Source organism: Callorhinus ursinus, unplaced genomic scaffold, assembly GCF_003265705.2.
Source record: "Callorhinus ursinus isolate GAN/ISIS: 27379988/994484 unplaced genomic scaffold, GSC_fseal_2.0 scaffold34, whole genome shotgun sequence".
Taxonomy (NCBI): domain Eukaryota; kingdom Metazoa; phylum Chordata; class Mammalia; order Carnivora; family Otariidae; genus Callorhinus; species Callorhinus ursinus.
Window position 1 is genome coordinate 5,612,660 of NW_027397096.1, and position 5,375 is coordinate 5,618,034.

A 5,375-nucleotide genomic window follows, 5' to 3' on the forward strand; every position below is an offset into this window, starting at 1 on the left:
CCAGGCTGGAAAGGTTTCAGGGAGAAAGGAGGACGCTTGCCGAGCCCTGGAGCGGGGGCCAGCTCTCCGTGGGCAGAGGGGCTGTGAAGAGTGCCGTGGGAGTGGGTACATGGAGGTAGGAGCTTGTGTACGGAACGATGGTCGTTTCCCTGCGACTCAGCTGGGGCTAGCCGGGCCCTGCCTTACAGTGGGCTGAGGGTCACGATGCTGCAAGCCCCCTAGGAGAAGATTATGGCCTCTAGGGCCCGGAAAGCCCAGAGCCGGCTTCAAACCAGCCCTTCCAGGAACCAACCCAGTGGCTGGACTTGGGCTGCAGGAATTTCCCCGTCACTCCCCCTGCCATCCCTGGTGTGGCCCTGGCTTTCACTCCAAGCTCTTTGCTATTGGGTTCTGATTTGGGCTCCATGACATTGATGTGATCTCTAGGTTTAAAAAAAAAAAAAAAAAAAAGCTAGAGCTCTTAAAAGGCCCAAACCCAGAGGGCAAAGGTGCTGGAGCCTGAGCCCACTTTCTCCAGCCTGTTTGATGGCACTAAGCCCAGGGGAGCCTGTGAGATCCTCCTCCCCTGCATTCTAGCCCCACTGGCCCCTCTGCCCCCACTCGGCCTTCCCAGCTTATCCAGTCCAGCAGGCTACCCCCGGACCAAGAGCTGGCATCTGCTGGTCCCTGACAGTGTCTGGGCCAGACCTCGGTACTCTGGCCTGCAGTTGTGGGTGGGAGTGTGTTTCGGAGGAGTGAGGGGAGAGGAATTTTGTGAATGTCTGTTTTGGAGGCAGTCAGGGCCAGAAGGAGACAGGGAGAGCATCTAGTCCAACCTGTTCTGAGGTTGGGGTGGAGACAAAGGACATCCACCTCCTATATCTCTGCGGGATCCAGCCCCAGGGCTGAGCACCAATCAGTGTTTATACTCAAAGTCACAGTCAGGAATGATAAGGGGTGGTAAAGGCTCCAAAGATAGCCATCATTGATTTACTCCCTCCCTGTGTTGCATGCAGGTCTCTCCCCTGTTGAGAGGTGGAGTTGATTTTCCCCTCCTCCCAACTTTGGGCTGGCCCTGGGACTACTCTGATCAATAGGGTGTAAATATGCATCATTTGTGGCAGAAGTGATCTCCTGGGACGTCTCAGCTCTAGCCCTACGAGGCCACAAGGAAACTTGTCTCCTTCCTCTCGAGCTGCGCCCTCTTGGAGGCCATGCTATGAGGAAGCCCAAGCAGCCCCACGGTAAACGGAGGTCCCAACCCAGTATAAGTGCCAGTCATGGGAGGGAGGCCACGGTGGGCCTACCAGCCATCCCGACACCTGAGCCAACAGCCGATGAAGCACAACTGCCTGGCCAAGCCCCAGAACCAGAAAAGGGTCTTGTTTTCAGCCTCCATGTGTTGAGGTAGTTGGTCACTCCGTGTGTTGAGGTAGTTGGTCACTCCGTGTGTTGAGGTAGTTGAGGTAGTTGATGCACGGAACAGCGGGTCCTTGGGAGCTGGCGCTCTATCAGGCCCCCTCTCACAAGATCCATCATCCCCAAAAGGAACCCACCCAAGCATCTTGGGGAATGACTGGGTCTGTCAGTCCTCTGACCTCCCCCAGGCGGATCTCTAACCGTGCAGGAGCCCCATGGAGAAGCCGGAGTGTCCAGGAGAGCAGGCTCACCTTTAAGGAAAGGACAAGTCCCCAGGGCTGGAGCTGCCTAGTGGTGGGGCTCACTAAGGCTCCTGCCTCGTTTGGGGGCTTCTGAGGTGGCCTGATTTTTTTTTTCAGCCCGTGACCCACCTGTGAGCCCTCCTGGCTCCTTTAAAGTCCACAGCTGCCTTGAACCATCTTGTTAAGAGTGAATGTTCCACAAGCAAGTGGAGGAGTCAGGGAAAGGGAACTGAACTAACCACCGAGAAGGAGAAGAAAGGAAAAGACCAAACCATACTAACCCGAAGTATGAAGAGCAGCCTTAACTTAAATGTTTACAGGTGTGGCCTTCTCTAAAAAGTTTTCAAGTCACGTTTTTTTTTTTTCCTCCTATTAATGGCAGCCTTAAATTTAGAGCTTTCATGCTGGCAAAGGGACCAGGAAACCTGACCAAGGGGAAGAGTGTCAGGTTGCTATGAGGGAAAGAAGGTCAAGTGGTGTCTCAACCCCCTGCTAACTTTAGCAGTGAATAATGGAGAAGGTGTTCAAATTTTAATTAATGCGGGGCTGTGGCTAAGAGCTAACCAACTCTCCCGCTTTGTAGCTAAGGAAACTGAGGTTAACTGATGACTGAGGAAACACTGGGCACGGCCCCTCCCACATTCATCCAGCATCGTGCAAGTTTTAACTCCTCCATGCAAATAACCACCAGGCCACAAACCTAGAAGCCACAACTCTAGTTGTATGTAACTTGCTGTATCAGCGAGCTCTTATTGCTAGGTAACAACCCACCCTCAAAAGGTGGTGGCTTGCAACAGGAGCCATTCATTATTTTCACCATTTTGTGGGTCGGGTGGCAGTTCCTCTGCGGAGTGTGCCTGGACTCACCCACGGAGCTGCATTCAGCTAAAGGGGCAGCTGGGCTGGAAGGTTCAAGATGGCCACACCGATGTTGTAGCAGGTGGTCCTGGCTTTCAGCTGGGAGACCCGTCATGGCCTCTCATCCCCCATCAGCTAGACTGCCTTCCTTACACGGTGGGCTCAGGACAGGACTCTAAGATATCACAGGAAGAAGCTGCAAGGTCTCCTGAGACCCAAGCTTGGGTATTTACTCAACATCACTTTTGCCACATTCTACTACTAGTCAAGAGAAGCCAGATGGCCCATCCATGTCCAAAGGGGGTGGGGTGTAGACTCTGCCTCTGGAAAGGGAAAGCAGCAAAGGATGGGGGACTTTTATTTAATCTACCACGCCTGTCTCTTTAAAATTACAACCCTCCCTCCCACCTCCAGAACGTCCTATCCTTCCTCCCTGTTGAGTTTTCTCCCTAGTACTTATCACCATCTGATACAGTATATGGTTTGCTTATTTAAGAATGGAAGCTCCATGAGGGCAGGGGGCTGTGTTGCTTAGTCCCTGCTATGGCTCCAGCACCAAGAACAGGGTCTAGCACATAGTAGGTGCTCAGTGAGGGTTTGTTAAAGGAATGAATGATGGGATGCTCTCACTATTGTGCTATATGGAGGTGGGGATGGCCTGATCTTTGCAGCTTAGGAGCTCTGTGTTCTGGAACCAGCTCTCAAACTTTTAGTTGAGTTTCACAGCATCGTTGCCAATGCAAAAGCTCAGTATTAAAAATACTGAGTATTTTTACATACATTTAGAAAACAGAAGTTAGACCATGTCCTTACAGCTGCTCACTCCTGGAAGGAGACAAAACCAGGCTCTTAGGCCTGCCAGCTAAGTGGACCTGGACAGACCCACAGTGACCCCACCAAGGAGCAACCCCAGTGCACCCAGGGTTGGCTGTGACTCAGGGTAGGGGGTCAGAGAGCAAAGAACATAACTTATCTACTTTTTTTTTAGGTTTTTGTTTTGTTTTGTTTTTTAAGGTGCTTTTATAAAACAGACTTTACTTTTTAGAGCAGTTGTAGGTCCACAGCAAAAGTGAGTGAGAATTCCCGTATTACCCCCACCCCCATGCAGAGCTTCCCTCACGATCAACATCCTGCACCAGACTGGTACAGGTTACAGTCGGTGAAATGATCCACTTCTAAGGATGTGGGAAATGCTCATCCTACAATGGTAAGTGAGAAAAATCAGGACACCATGAAATATACAAATGTGAAAATAGGAGTCTGACTCTTCTGTGTTCTACATGCTCAATTTCATCAAATTCACCAATTAAAAAGCTAGTTTATGTGCCATTAAAAAGGGAAAAAGTACTACCAATTAATTATAAGACTCCATCAACTAATCAGTTGTCATCCTAATTTCTAATTTGTTAAAATGTGAGAAAAAAACCTGTACCTGAGAATAAGTAAATTACGGTGTGTTCTGTACACACAATGAAGTTGGATGCTTACCTTATACGCATACAAAAATCAACTCAAAATGGATTAAAGACCTAACGTCTGACCTGAATTGATATAGCTCTTGGGAAAAAAAATAGGGGAAAAGTTTCATGACATCGGATTTGTCAGGGACTTCTTGGATTTGATTCCAAACGCACAGACAACGAAAACAAAAACGGACAAATGGGAATGAGTACACCAAACTTAAAACTTCTGCACCGTAAACAATCAACAGAGTGAAAAATCAACCTACAGAATGGGAGAAAGTATTAGTCAACCATATATCTGATAGGTTAATATCTAGGGTATCAGAAAGAACTCCTACAACCCATCATTTAAAAAATAAAAATAACCAGAATAAAAAATTGGCAAAAGACTTAAATAGACATTTCTTCAAAGAAGATACGCAAATGGGCAACAAGCTATATGAAAATATGCTCAACATCACAATCAGGAAAATGCAAATCTGACCATAATGAGATACTACCTCATACCCATTAGGATGACGAGTAAAAAAAAAAAAAAAAAAAAAGAGTGCTGGCACAGATGTGAAGAAATTTGAACCCTTTGTGTACCATTGGTGGGGATGTAACAATGTGCAGCCACTATGGAAAACAGTATGGAGGTTCCTTGGAAAAATTAAAATTACCATAGGATCCAGCAATCCCACTTCTGGGTTACATATCCAAAAAATTGAAGACCTATTTGCATACCTGTGTTCACTGCAGCACAATTCACAATAGCAAAGTGGTCAAAGTAAACTACATGTTCACTGAGGGATGAATGGATTAAAAAAATACAATGAAACATTGAGCTTTAAAAAAAAAATTCATGTCATATGACAACATGGGTGAACCTTTAGCACATTATGCTAAGTGAAATAAGCCAGGAACAAAAAGACAAATACTGTAGGACTCCACCTGCTATCCTGAGCAGTCCAACTCTGAAACACCGTTAAGTAGAACAGTGGTTGCCAGGGTCTGGGCAGAGGCTGGGAAGGGGAGTCCTTTACTGTTGGGTGGGTAGAGTTTCCTTAATAAAACTTCCATTTGTTGCCCAACCACGTCCAGAGAGTAGACACTGCATTTTTAAATGGTCAAGATGGTAAATTGTATGTTTTTTTAACTTTTTTTTTTTTTTTAAGACTTTATTTACTAGAGAGAGAAAAAACAGCATGAGAGGGGAGAGGGTCAGAGGGAGAAGCAGGCTCCCTGCTGAGCCGGGAGCCCGATGTGGGACTCGATCCCAGGACTCCAGGATCATGACCTGAGCAAAAGGCAGTTGCTTACCCAACTGAGCCACCAAGGCACCCAAACTGTATTTTAGCACACACAAAAATAGCTTAGTTTCCCCAAATCGCCACAATCTATACTTTTTAAAAAGTTCTAAAAATAAGCAATA